The sequence below is a fragment of the Castanea sativa genome, chromosome 5, assembly GCF_040712315.1.
Source record: "Castanea sativa cultivar Marrone di Chiusa Pesio chromosome 5, ASM4071231v1".
NCBI lineage: Eukaryota > Viridiplantae > Streptophyta > Magnoliopsida > Fagales > Fagaceae > Castanea > Castanea sativa.
This window is the reverse complement of record NC_134017.1, coordinates 17,247,465-17,263,212: the sequence shown is the minus strand read 5'-3', so window position 1 is coordinate 17,263,212 and position 15,748 is coordinate 17,247,465. Positions and strand designations below refer to the sequence as shown.

The following is a 15,748-nucleotide window of genomic DNA, read 5'->3' as shown; positions in this document are numbered from 1 at the left end:
TACTCTCATTACCCACAAAAATTATAAGGAGGTCATTCAGAGAGAAAAACCCTAGATAGGTTTTTAACAACACACACACCCATCTTTTAGAGAGAGAGAGCTACTAATCCTTAATGAGAAATCATCCTAGCCTCTTCTCCTTCCCTCTCCCATTGTCATAACTTAAGAGGAGATTCGTACCCAAACACAACCCACACCTTTTCAGAGTGTAGAGAGTGTTTTGGAGATTGGGAAGCTTTAGGGATTTGCCAAAAGAATCCAGTGAGACGTGGCGAATGCAATCAGACATATTTTGGGATCTAGAAAGCTAAAGAAGACATGACTGCGAGAAATCTGTTGATTGCAGAAGCTTGGGTAGACAAGGCTTGAAGGGCCTTTTGTTATTCATGTACTTCAACTTTATTCTCTAATGGATCAATTTACCGCTTGGAGGGCGGTGGAGAGGTTTTTCGTTGAGATCTTCGATGCCCTCTTTGATAACACATCGCCGTGTTATCTTGCGTTTGCATCTTTCTTCCCTTACTCTTGTACTTTAATTTTATTTTTTGTTTTTCATGTTTATGCACTAGAGTAGTTATCGGTTTACTGCGCTTCATTTACTCTTATTTCACACTTAGATAAGTTAGAGTAAAAGAAACCGAGTCGTAACTTTTTAATTAGGGGTCTAAACAAGCTCTTGTATTTTTAATACAAATTCAAGTTTTTAATACAAATTCAAGCTTTCAATTGGTATCAGAGCGGGTACACTTGTTTTGGTTTCATTACCTAAGTGTGATCCTTGACCCCTTTGTGTGTTTTGTCATGGATAGTGTTTTGTATACTTCTATGGATGTTGTTGATTGTAACATGCCATGTGTTTGTGAAAATGCCTCTATAAGTGTTTATCCACATGATTGTGATGTCATGTTACATGAATCTTTGAGTGTTGTTGATATTCCAAACATCAAACTCTTGAAGAAAGAAGCTAAGAAGTTTCATAAGAATTTGAGCAAGTTTCATTGTAAAAAGGATGATTTGATTGCAAAGCTCAATGAATCCAATAAATTGGTTGAAAAGTATAAGAAGCTTGCTAAAATTCTCTTGAAAAACTAAAAGAGTTTGAATGTTTGAATATGGACTTGGATGCTAAACTTTTTTTGTCTAACAAACTAGTTGATGAGCTAAAATATGAAAATAAATCTCTTAAGATGTATGCCAAGTGTTTGATTGTAGAATCGAGTGTTAAAAATGATGAAAATATTTGTTGCAATCATATTGTGGTACCCGATTTTGTGCCTATTGTGTATTCTACCTTAAAAGACAAATTGGTGTACATTCCTCCACACAAAAGAAACCAAAAAGTGGAGAGAAAGACTCTTAAGACAAAACCTTTCGTTTAAGTCTCAATCTAAGGTTTTGGATAGATCTAAGTTTATTCTAACTTGCCACCATCGTGGTATAATCGGTCATATAAGACCTCAATGTTCCAAGTTGAAGAGAGGACAAAACCATGTTGCTAGATCCCTCCCCAAAAAGCCTAGTGGACCTAAACCCATTGTTTGTCACCATTGTGGTGCTTTTGGTCATCATAGACCTCTTTACTCTAGGTTTCAAGCTCTTAAAAGAATAAAAAGAAAAGAGAAACTTGAGCTTCTTCGAAGTTGTGCTTTGCAAGCTAAATTGGTTTTGGGGGAAAATGGTAAATTGTTGAATAAAGTTTTTGATGTTCTTACCTCCTTATCTATGTGCATCTCTAGTTCTCATTCTTCCAACCCTTGTTTCACTTCTCATGAGACACTCATTCCAAACAATCATTCTATTTGGATGAAGAAGGTTTCCTATGGTTGAGATTTTTCTCTTTTGGTCCCTGATCTAATTCTTTCAATCTTTGTAGGACCCATCATGCATTAGACGCTTCATTGTTATGTATTTGTGCATCATGCATCTCTTTATATGCATTGTTTTAGTTGTTTTTGCATTTAATCTTACTTTTATACTTTTGTTTTTATGTATGTAAAAATCCAAAAACACATAAAAAGTGGAAAATTCAAAAAGTTTGATCGTATATGTTTGAGCACATATCACATGAGAGTTTGACCTAGTACTTTCGTACTAATGGCGTAGTGTATTTACGAGCTTAGCTTGTTTTGTATACACATCTATCTTTGTGAAAAAATCTTGAAATCTGTGTGATTGTTATAAATCGATCTTCAACCTTGTCATGAATGATTAGTTAATAGTCTTGTTGATCTTGTTACATGCATAGACTTGTGCCTATATCTTTTCTGACATTTTTATGTTTTTGCTTAAAGAGCAAATCAAATGTCAAATCTCGAAAAGAGATACTAAGTTGCAAAAGCCATCGCACATACTAATATTTGACAAGGAAAAAGAGAAAGTAACTTGTATTGAAATGTATGGTGCCTCAAAAAGCCAAAGACTCACTCACAAAGTTGAAATATAAAAAATTTCAAGCATCGATCTCAAAATGAGATGTATTTTGTTTAAAAATGATAAAATATTATGATTTGTAAAGAAGCCAAATGAAAAGTTTTAAAGAAATATAATTTTTTCTTGTCGGAGATCATATATGTTCATTTCTATAATTGAGATAGTTCACTTGACTTAGTATTAGTTATGTATGATTTTATTGAATTGATCATTGAAAATTCCCTCTAATCTAAGGACTATTCCACACTTGATCCACACACACAACACACAAGTTTAATGGTTAATGAATGCCTATTTCATTTGTGTGTTTGTACATGTTCAAATGTGTTGTGTGTGTGCTCAATCTTATGTGGATCAAACCAAAAAGATTTTTGTTCTTTTTGTTTGCTTTTGGAAGTGATTTTTATCACTCATGTTTTTCAAGTTGTTTTTGTGTGAAAAACATGTTTTCTGGGTGTTTTCGTGACCTATTTCATGTATAGGCTCAACTGGGAGTTATATGGTCCAATTCTCAAGTTTTTCAATTTTGGACAGAGAGTTTCGCGACTGTTTTGCAAGTAACTCGTGAGTAAGGCTTACTCGCGAAAAATTTCGCGAGTAAGGCTTACCCACGAAACTTCTCGTTAAAATTTCCAGATCAGCTTTTTAAAGGGCATTTCGTGGGACATTTGTTTTAAACTTCTCCCATCTTCTCCTAAACTCTTATTTTAATGCTCCAACATCAAAACCCAACTAATTTCAAGTGTTTTACATTCCATAAACATGTCTAGGTAATTTTTAACTCTTTTCATTAATTTTTATCCCTAGATTATGTTTTTGGGGTTTTATGTTCATAGTTGGGATTTTCTCAAATGAGAGTTGGAAAACTTATTTTTTGTCAGTCTTTTTTATTAAGCTTTGTTTTAAATGATGATTTGTTTTGGATGTTGGCCCTTTGTGACAAAAATAACATGTATTTAGACAAGTTTTTCATAAGTTCATGCATTGTTTAACATACATGTGTAGTGTGTGCATTCTAAGTGTTTGATAAAATGCCCAAATGATATTTTCTTGCTGTTTTGGACTTCGATGTGTACCAAATTTTGGGGATCACCATAATTATTCATGTTTATCATGTTTTGATCATTGGTGGTGTATTTTATACACTTTTCCCCGTGAGTTCTTATTCATGCATTGGTCATGCATCTCACATGCACACTAGATGCAGCTTTGCTACACACACTCTAACACTTGACATGTTTTGCATTCATTCATGCTATTTAAGTATTTTTAAACCTTTTAGCACGTATAACATGTTCTTGTGTCTATGTTATGCCTAGGTCTATATCATGTTCCATCATCTTTAGCAAGTCATGTTTACTTTATGCTTTGTAGCATTGTGCCTTTAAGATGTTTTCTCTTTTTTTGAGCTTCATTTTCTCATACATCTTGCACCCCTCATGCATCCTATCCTTGTTCATGTCTTCTTTTCTTTCCCTCCTTTCTCTTGGTTCATTTATCTATTCGTGACAAAAAGGGGAGTGTATACCGGAGATTATACCAGTGTGTTTCTTCATTTCTATATGACTTCTGTGCACATTCTTAGGAGGAGAAATTCTACCTCATGCACATTAGTAGGGGAAGAAAGCCTTAGGGGAGATGCATATACCAAGGGGAAGAAGACAACCTTTTTGAGAAAACCTTGTTTTGTATTTGTTTTACTTTATGCTTATTTTCTCGTTACTTTGTGGTGCTTTGAGTTACATTTAGTATCTATACTTCGTTGCTCTCATTGCATCATGTTTATGTGTTGGAACACACTTGTGCCCTTGTTGGATCTTGTATCCTTAATATAAATACCTTTTGTGTTTTGCAATGGTTGTGTACACTTGTGCCCTTATTGGATCTTGTATCCTTAATGCAAATACCTTTTGTGTTTTGCATTGGTTGTGTGTTCTTGTGCCCTTTGTTGGATCTTGTATCCTTAATGCAAATACTTTGGTGTTTTGCATTAGTTGTGTGTTGGACATGCATATATCCTTATATCTTTGTGCTTTTATGATTGCATGTTCGGATGATCATTTGTTTTGTTATATGATCATTGTAGTCATTTCCCTATGACTGTTTTGGTGTATGATCAAGTTGCTCATATACTTCACATCATGTTTACTTGATCGCAATTTACTTGTTACATTATACTTGTCCTTTTATCACTTGATTTACCTTGAGGGTCTAATGCATTTTGTGTAAGTGTTTTAGGTTACAAGTATATATGTTCCAAGTTCATCACAGCTCTTAGATGTAGATGTGAGTGAGTTTTGTTATTATTCCCAAACTCACATTTAAGTCTAGAGTTTGATATACAATGTTTTGTCACGGAATAGCCAAAGGGGGAGATTGCAAAGTTGTGATTTATAACTATGTTGTATGTTGGCTTTATTCCATGACAAAAAGTGTTGTAATTGCTTTAATTTTGTTCATTGTATTTTGTGAGATTTTATTGTGTTGGGTTTAGTATTAAGTTGGTTAAGAATCAAGCTTGAAATGAAAAATCAGTGCATTTTTGCGATTGGCTTGCAAGTATCTCGCGAGAAGAGTATCCTGCGAAAAGGGCATGTGAGAAGCACATACTGGAAGTTGAAGAGTCGTGCCAGCCTGGAGGATTTCGCGAGTGTCTTGCAGGTATGGCCTTCCCGCGAGATACCTGCGAAACTCTCTACCTGGAGGATTATTAAGTGTGACTTTCTTACCCTTCACCCATACTCTATATACTCTCATTACCCACAGAAATTGTAAGGAGGCAATTCAGAGAGAAAAACCCTAGATAGGTTTTCAACAACACACACACACCCATCTTTTAGAGAGAGAGCTACTAATCCTTAGTGAAAAATCATCCTAGCCTCTTCTCATTCCCTCTCCCATTGTCATACCTTGAGAGAAGATTTGTACCCAAACACAACCCACACCTTTTTAGAGTGTAGAGAGTGTTTTGGAGATTGGAAAGGTTTGGGGATTTTCCAAAAGAAGCCCGTGAGTGGCAGATGCAATCGGGCATATTGCGGGATCCGAAAAGCTAAAGAAGACATGACTCCGAGAAGTCTGTTGGTAGCAGGAGCTCGGAGGGCTCAAGTACATTGGGTACATTAGCTCGGAGGGCTCAAGTACATTAGCTCGGAGGGTCTTTTGTTATTCATGTACTCCAACTTTATTCTCTAATAGATCAATTTACCGCTTGGAGGGCGGCGGAGAGGTTTTTCGCCGAGATCTTCGGTTTTCTTTTCAATAACACATCGCCGTGTTATCTTGTGTTTGCACCTATCTTTCCTTACTCTTTTGCTTTACTTTTATTGTTTTTTTTTCATGCTTATGCACTAGAGTAGTTATCAGTTTATTGCGCTTCATTTACTATTATTCCGCACTTAGATAAGTTAGAGTAAAAGCAACCGAGCTGTAATTTTTTAACTAGGGGTGTAAACAAGCTCTTGTGTTTTTAACACAAATCTGAGCTTTCAATTAGAAAAGCCTTATAATATACAAACTGCAAGTATGTCATATAAGGACTTGGATTAACTATTCTCAATGCCCACTTCAAATAAATCAGCAAATGTTCGCCACTCAAACTGTTGACTTAAAACAACCTCAACTCAACTGATTGTTAGCACTAATAACTCCTATGTAGGGATGGCAGTGAAATGGGGTAGGATAGGAGTGCCTTGTCCCTTTTCCGTCTCCATTTCAATACAAGGAAGATCATGCAGGATGGGACATGGCAAGTTAGAGGTATTTTGTTATTTGAATACAGAAGCGAATTGTTAGTTGAGAAAATACTATAAGTAAGAAAAAACTTATGCTTAGAGGATGATAATAAAATACTTACAATAAATAAATTATATATTAGATCAATATAAAATAGATTAAATAATAAAGAAATATGTATTAAATAAAAGTATGTGTAAATATATGCACACACACATCCGAGGTAAAGTGGAATTAGAAAAACCTGTCCTTATCCTGTCTCCTAATTAAAGTAGGGAAAACTCATATGAGATAGAGTGGAGCAGAACAATTAAAGTAGGTAGGGGGAATTTTCACCATCCCTAGCATCCCAACATAGCTTTTATTTTAGGAAATATTTATTACACATTTGTGTGAATTCACATAAATGTAATAGGTTTTTTTGTTTTTCAAAATTAAAAAAACTTAAAAAGAGAAGACAACTTGATATCTCACTCAACACGATTTTTCTATAAATGTAAAAAGTGGGAGATAGCCATGTTAAACGAGGAAGATGGGATTGGAATACTTTTATATCTTTTCACTTTTGTTTCATCTTTTATCATTATTTTTGAATGAGTATGCTTTCTATTATGCGATGCTTGGTGAAATGCAATTAGGGACAATCACATGATCCGAAAATGTTTACTATTTTAGTTTATTTGAGTTAATAATATTGAATAGCCAAAAAAAAAAACATCAAATTATAAGAGAACGATTACTCATCCCCACAAATAATTCTTATCTAGGTGCCTAAATTACTAGTTTAGATAACTAATTCATATTATGCATGCATGTACACCCACATGAGAAGACATATAATAGATTCCATCAACACACCACAAATATCTCAAGAAAAGTGAAAGTTAAAGCATTGAAGCTGGACATGGATTTAAGTGAAAGAGTGATGAAAATGGAGTCATCTATATAGCTACAAAATACCCTATATGCTATGCTTTTTAAGGAAATATACACGTCATTACAGCTGGACTTCCTAAAGAAATTATTGCACCAAAGAAAATGACTCAAAAAGAGTCCACAAATCACCCAAAAAAAAAAAAAGTATTGAAGTCTTTTTATTTTTGGTTTGATATGAACAATTACCAATAGTCTACAAAATTTCTAACTTTCAACTTTAATTCCTCATTTAAATGGGTGATTTAGAGACAACTTGCTATTCAGTGCAAGACCCACTTTCACAGCTAAATCAATGACCTTTGAGTTCAAAACCGGCCAAGCACCAGGCAATCCCATGCAAATGGGGCAGACACTGGTATTTGGTGGAGACCCATAATTGTAAGGACAACCACAGAAGGCTTTGGTAAGGGTGTTGAGCTGGACATGGGTTTCTATACCAATGACTGCATCATAATCTTTTGAAAATTTATCACTTGTTTTGGTCTGAAAACGCCATTCTTTCTTCTAAACAATGCAGTTTGGTACAGCAACAAAGGGTGATTTTGAAAAAACAATCATGGCACTAATTCAATCAATCTATCAAACACTACAAAGGCTGTGTCTGCAGAGCATTAAAAAAAACAAAGGCATTGGTAAGCTATAAAGATATTCAAAAGGAAGTAACTTGAAAATTAAGAACCAAAATCAGTTAGAAGGACTCCAACTGTTGAATATCTAGATAATATTTGATGTTCATGCCCAGAACTTGAAAATCAGTTGAAGTCACACATATAACAAATTCTGGGATATGCAAGGAATCAGGTTTTTGAAAAATTGGGAGTGAAGTTTCCTCAAAATACATAAAAAGAATCGACTTTGAAGGATACCCAGAAAGGATTTTAATGTAAAACACTAGAAAATTAGTCAAGAAGATGCTGAAAAGAGTTGCTATGTCACAGTAGAATTACATTTCACACAAAGTGCTTAGTGCAGAGTTCAAAAAATTTAGAAGGAATGAAAAGATATGTGAAGAAGAACGGATGGAAAGAACAGGATAATGATCGATGCAAACCATTTTTGACCTGCTCTAGCCTAATGGCCTGTTTGGAAGTTTAAAAAATGAGGGAGAGTAGAGTGAAGGAAAGGAGAGTAATTCAATTACTTTATTTGGAGGTTTTTCAAAGGAGGGGGACAAATTTGAAAGAGTTTGGAGGAGTTTTAACAATCTCTAACTCTTTATTTTTAATTCCCCAAATTGGAGAGATTTGGAAGGAGAGTAAAATAGATAAATTATTGAACAAATGAATTCTTCAATTTACCTTTCTAAATTAACAAAATTACAAACTGATTATATAAATAATCTTTGTTTGTTTCCTGAGAAAATTTAAGGTGAATGAAAAAAAAAATGAATCTCACTATTTCACTAACACTGAAGCCAAACAACCCCCTAATTTAACAACATTTACACTACACGCCTCTCTACATCGCTCCATTTGTTTCCCAAGAAAAATACCAAAAAGAAAAGAAGGCACAGGGCATGGCGGTGAGAGTGACGGTGTCACCACTAGCAAGAGACGATAGCCAATCACGCTCGTACACGTGTGCAAGTCCAGGTTACCATTCCTTCCAGTGAGCATGTTGTACACCACGTAGAGGAAGATAGAGGAGACAACGATCTAGCCGAGTATAACGCCGAATTGGAGCTTATCGGGCCGGATAGATCCGAGTCCTTGTGTACAACCGTGTTGACCCTGAATAGGTTGAGAATCAACTTGGTTTTATTCCAGATTTGCTCTGGGTGGATCCCGAGCTCGTTGAGCAAGGGTTCCTTGTCCTCGAAGCTACCACTTCCAGGCATAAAGCCACCTCCTCTACCGATAGGACCGCCGTAGATCGAGGCTGAGGAAGTGGAGGCAGCTACAGATCCAATATCGAATGACATGAAGGGGATGCTTGAGCTCGAGGGCTGAAACGGTGCCATTGGGACTCTCCTTTGCTGAACGCCGGTTTCGGCCATCGAGTTTGCTCCAGATGGGAAAATCACTGGCGGTACTGCGAACTCCCTCGTCATTTTTTTATGTAGTAAAAATTATTTTATAATAGTTAATAGTAGTTTTATATTTTTATTAGTGTTATTTGATTGAATGAGAATGTAGATTAAATAATTATTTAATCTAACAAATTAATCATATATCAATATTGCAAGTCCATTTTTAAATAGGGATAAATTTGTTTATTTAAATAATTTCATCTTTTTTCCATCCTAATTTTTAAAACATCCAAACAAGAGGAAGGGCTAATTACTCTCTTCTCCCTTCCTAATTTTAAAAACATCCAAATAAAGTGGAGCATAACCATTCCCCTCTACTCTCATCCCTCTTTAAACTTCCAAACAGGCCATTAGAGAGAAAATTGGGGACTCTAGCCTTAGAGAGAAAATTGGGGATGGAGGTGGCTAAAGAAAAGAGAAGATGAAATGTGGTATTTATATCATGCTACTAGAGTTTTAAAAAATTAAATAGTGAAAAACCCACGTGAAGGCTTGAACTTGGATTAGTTATCCAAAACACAAGGAGTATACCACTAAGCCATAGATCAATTATGTCTTAAACTTGGGAAATGAAACTTTTGTGTGGGAAATGAAAGATGTAAGTGGAAAAAAAAAATTTGGGAAATTTTTTTGCGAAAAGGGAAAAGACAATTGGGGGGAAAGAGTGAAAAAAAATAGTTAGGCATGGGAAATTTTGTGTGGGAAGGATAAAAAAAATGCATAAATGCATTTTTGTCCTTATATTTTGGAGTCATTTCTATTTTGGTCTTTACTTTTCTATTTTACCGATTTTAATCCCTAAAATGAAAAATGCATTCCAATTTGGTCATTATCGTCATCTCACTAATGGAAATTGCTTGCATAGTTGATAGACGCACTGTTTACACACTAAATGCTGACATAACTATTAAAAAAATCGTATTTAGCATATTAAAACTTCCAAGTCAGCATTTAATAAATAATAAATCACATAATTTTTTTTTGAATTTCTAAATTTTTTTTAAAATAAAATAAGATAATTAAATTAATTTTTTTTATTCCTTTCATTATTATTAATTTTTTGGAAGAACATGTTTATGTTCTGTGTTCTTTCCAAAATATAACTCATATTCTTAGATCAATAACAATTAATCAAAATAATATTTTATCAAGCATTTTTTCACACAATCAACTTCAACCCAAAACCTCATTCTCAAACTAGTTCTCCAACTCTTCTAAGACATTCTCTCTCTCTCTCTCTCTCTCTCTCTCTCTCTCTCTCTCTCTCTCTCTCTCTCTCTCTCTCTCTCTCTCTCTCCATGATCAAGCATTGCCATCTTAGCTCATAACACCGCCACCACCAGATCTCTCTCTAACTCCATGACCAAGCATTGCCATCTTTGCTCATCGCTCATCACCCATCGATCCACTCTCTCTATCTATCAATTTTGCTCAAAATTAGACCCAAATGTCTTAAACTCCTCCTCTCTCAAGCCGATTTCTCTCTCTCAAACCGGTGGGTCTCTCTCTCTCTCTCTCTCTCTCTCTCTCTCTCTCTCTCTCAAATCGATGTCTCTCTCTCAAAGATCGGTGCTTCACTCTCTCTTTCGCTAAAATCAATGTCTCTCTTTTAGTGGGTCTCTCTCTTGATGGGTCTCTCTCTTTCTACCTCGTCTCTCTATGGTGGTGATGGTTAGTAGTTATGGAAGTGGTGGTCAGTAAGGTCCGATGGTGAGTCATGGTTGTGGAAGTGGTAGTCAATTAGGTGGTGAGTTGTGGGGTGGGTTTGTTGATTGCTTGGTTTTGGTTTCAATGGGTTTTGGTGTTTTGGATTTGAGATGTTTTGGTGTTTTGGTGTTTCATGGGTTTTGCTCTCAATGGGTTTTGGTGTTTGGTTGCTAAGAAAATGCAAGAAAAGAAACAAAAATTGACTAATCCAATTTTATATCCTAAAAGAAATTCACATTTATATTATTTTCTACTACCGCTAATTTTTATTTTTATTTTTAATCTTTTGAAAAATTAAAATAGAGAACACCCACATGGCTCTTCAAATTTAGCATAACACAAACAAATTTACAATTTATTAGCAAAATCCTTAAGACCCAGTTTGAGTATTAACAATACAATTAAAAAAAAAGACTAATTACCCAAAAAAGAAAATATGATATCATTGAGATTAAAAAAGAAAAAAAGTTCTTATATAGCTTTGTCATTGGCAAAAGCCAAGCATTTGGCTTCATCCAAGCCTCAATGACTATTTTTGGGACTTCAATCGATGAGTGGCAGCAGAGAGTGCTAATAGAGAGAGACCCAAACTGGATTTTGAGAGTAAGGATGCGTGGCAGTGAGGGTTTTTTTTTTAGAACTAACAAGAGAGAGAGAGAGGGTTTTTTTTTAGAGCTAACAAAAAAGATAGTGTATTGGAAAATGAAAAATGAGGGAAATGAAAAGGAAAAATGGCACTTAGGCCAAAACAACAAAGGGATACATTGGACCAGGTGCGGGTAATTAAAAGGTCTATTGCGGCGGTCCAAACCGCCGCTATAACTACGAAACAACGCCACAAAAGAGTATCTATTGCCGCTAAAGCTTATATATTGCGGCAGTTTAATATACAGCTGCTGTAGTATGCCGCAAAATGATATATTTATTGCAGCGGGTTTATAAAGTGCCACTATAGGTAAGTCTAACGCCGCTAAAACATCTATATTAGGTTGTTTATATAGCGCCATTGTAGTACGCCACAAAAGGCTACATTTATTGCTGCGGTCCAATGAAAACGCCGTAATATATATCATCTATTGCGGTGGGCCAAAAATGCACCACAATAAGTGACATATAGCGGCACTTTTTGCAACCCCCGCAAAAAACCCGTTGCAATAGCTCGATTTTCTTGTAATGTGCTGGAAATCTAGACATTTTCAATAGTTCTTTTCCCCCTATTTTTTTTTTCTTTTTAATAGCTCTTCCAAAATAGAGAAGGGCATAAAATCAAAGCATCAGCAAATAACCCACTGTAGTAACATCTACTACATCACGCCAGCTCTTATCTATCTAAGTTTCGGCATCGGCCTCAGTCTTCCATAGGCAAAGCTTGGCCAAAAGCAATTATGTGGAAACCTCCAGCTTGAGGTGACATCAAAACTGACTAGGATGGGGCTACTTTCGATGATACAAGTGAAGCAGGGATTGGAGTGGTGGTAAGGCATGATAACAGTGAAGTTTTAGTGGCTCTGTCAGAGAAAATCCCTCTTCCGTCTTCCATAAAGGTATTGGAGGCATTAGCAGCTCGTCAGGCAGCTCAATTTGTTATGGAACTTGGCTTACAACATTCGGTTCTTAAAGGAGATTCAGAGCTTGTCTATAAGGCACTCACAACTGACTCATCTCCTCGCTCAAGTATTGGGCATATTATCGAAGATACATTGTCCATTGCGAGTTCTCTTAGAACTTATTCCTTCTCTTGTATTAGGGGGCAGGGCAATTCAGTTGCTTGTGCCTTAACTAGGAGAGTTAGGTTGTCTTTTCCTTTGTTAGTAGGGTTGGAAGATGTTCCACTAGACATTTTTCATTTTGTTACTATTTTTCTTAGTTGTTTTCAATAAAAGATCGATATTGTTCCTCAAAAAAAAAAAAAAAAACTACATCAACTTAAATACATTACCATATGAATAACCATTTCATTATAAGATTTATTATAACATGTCAAACAAACCTAGCTAAATTGACTATCATAATACATATATACATTAGGTCAATTGAGGCAAAGACAATATGCTTTGTGTATTAAAGTACAAAATTATGATAAATGATTAAAAGAAATGAAATCAAGGACTCAATTTATATATATTATATTGTATTATACTAAATTAGATTAGACATTCAAGTTTAAATCATAGACACGGGTTCTAGTTAACTCAACTGGTAAAATCTTCTTAACTATCACTTAAACCCTAAACATACAAACATATTTGCATTTAAATGCTTTGCATTTTTTATTTATTCATATAAGATAAAAATTCTACTCTAGCCTAATCTAAGTGTAAATGTGTGTGAAGCTCCCTCCCGAAAACTTATACCCCGACCTTTATCCCCCCTCACACCCTACAAACACTTATACTTGTGGAGTAACTATCGTGCTAAAGGTATGCGGTGGTTTTGCATTTTTGAAATACATGTTTTTAAGGAGTGATTAAATTATTGTATTAGGTGACTGGCCCATAATATTAGGAGTATATTTGTTTATTGATTAATCATTTAAAACAATTTAATTATTGTTCTTTTAAATAACCTTCTTCGTATTAGGAATTTTTCCCCTTTTTAATTATTAGTCATTTAAGGTTCTACAATTTTAGAGCCATTAAATAACATGCATATGGCAAAAGATTTTAATTTCATCGTGTGTTCCAACCAGTACACCTGCTAATCCATGCAAATTGAGATATATTTTGGCATGAGGCAAGTTCTTATCAATGTATGTATACTTTTATTATTATCCGAGGAAATATGTTTACATGCATGTGGTATAGCATACATGTACGGCATGTGGCATAATTTTTGGTATAATTGGTCCACATGTCATGTATGGCATGTGGTAGAATTCAAATAAAATAAATAAAATAGCATGCATGTGACATAATTGGTCCACATTTCAAAGATTAAGAAATGCCAAATAACACTAACTTAAGTGAAATATGACTCAACTAGTAAAGTCTCTGATGGTTGTATAAGAGATACAAGGTTTAATTCCCGCTTACACCAAAAATTGATTGGCGTCTTGGTCTAATGATAAAAAGCTATCATCAGGAGCGGATGTCATAAGTTAAAACTCTCTTTATTAAAAAAAAAAAAAACTAAAAAAAAAAAAAAAAAAACTAATTAGATATACCAAATGGCACAATTTTTGCATGGTCTTCTACTTTCTTTCTATATTTTAGATCTTAAATTAGATTAGATTTTAATAAAGCTGACACATGAACAAAATATTTTACTGTTGGTTAAGAAATGGAAGTCCCAAACATGACAAAGCAGAACTTCACTGTTATAAATATTTCACATTTTCACTAGATTAGAATTCGATCAAGAAAGAGAGTTTAGAGTTATAGAAGATATGATGAGGAGAATTGTGGAAATGATGGTGGTGCTATTTATGCTTGTGCTTCTTGTTGTACCAGCTAGTAATCCTTCCCTATTGGTTGAGGCATCACATTTTGATTGCATTTTAGATTGCTATCAACATTGAAAGAATTCGAAGAATAATCGTTTTCTATTGAAAATTTGTTTTGCTAGCTGTGACCGTGCATGCAGTGCCTCTCTCACACATGAAAAGTTGTATTCTTGATTGTGCAGAGTCCATGTCAACCAGTTTTGGTTCAGGTATTAAAACCATTGAGTTCATAATTTATTCCTTAGGATATAATATATAATTGTTTTATTTATTCAATTCCTTATGATGTTATTAATGTGACAGATGTGAATAGAGCAGAAGACTATGTGGAAACCTGCTACAGCTCTTGCAAGAAGAAGAAGAATTATTAGCATGCGCTAGACTTCCAATTTGCATTAAGCTATGTAGTTGTCAGAAAAATTGTTATCCCTGAAGCAACCATCATCAAATAAATAAATTTGATATACATATATTGTGCATTTAAGGGGATAAAAGGCTTGATGTCGAATGAATGAAGTACCAAAATTTGATGCATGACAACCAAAACTACCAAAAAAAAAAAAAATTAAGAACGCAAAAATTAATCATCAGAGAAACTTTTACTGGATTTCTATTGAAAAATGATCCCTTCCATTTAAATCCTCTACTCCTGTTTAATTTTATTTCAATGTTATTTCAGATGTAAGACTAGGGGCAAAGTTAGGAATTTTTGTTTTGGGGGGCCGAGGTAAAAGTATTCTATTGATTTGCACTACAAGAAAAATTCAAAGTATAACGAACATACATACATGTATGTCTTCTTGAATTAGTTTTTAAAAAATTATCTCCAAAGAAATAACTCGTGTGCATATATATACATATATGTGTGTGTCTTCCTTCATTAGTGTAAAATTTAAGTGCGGTATATTAAGCATAGTAAATTACGTTCTTTAATTAAATTCAACACCGGTTTACCATGACCACTAAAATACAAACAGTATGATCATTTATAAGGACAACTAAGGCTCCGCTTGGGAGTTCATAAGGGAAGGGAATGGAATGATCATAAGGGAATGGAAAGGAATGGAATGGAATGTATTTAAGTAAGGGAAAAGAATTAAATGGAATGGAATGGAATTAAGTAACCTTGATTGTATGTTTTAAAATAAAGAAATGAAAATGAATGGAATGTAAGTGATCTTGTTTGGGAGTAACATGGAGGGAATGGAATTGAATCATTTTATGACAATATTACTATTAGACCCCTATTTTAAAATAAAGGGTTGAATATATAGGGGTATTTTGAGAGTTTTAGTAAAAAATTCATTAAATCTAATTTCATTCCACCCCCCCCCCATTCCTCCCAATTTCGGGGGGAATGAAAATTTGAGGTTTTAAGAGAATAGAGAAGAATGGGTGTTTCCTCCTATCCATTCCATTCTCTCCCACTTAAACTCCCAAACAAGGAAATGAATTTTTCATTCCCTCCA

General features: G+C 34.5%; 1 pseudogene; it reads right to left on the bottom strand.

Annotated features, from left to right (window-relative positions):
- Positions 1-8,495: 8,495 nt before the first annotated feature.
- On the bottom strand, positions 8,496-9,151 carry LOC142634838 (uncharacterized; annotated as a pseudogene).
- Between the last annotated feature and the right edge of the window lie 6,597 nt (positions 9,152-15,748).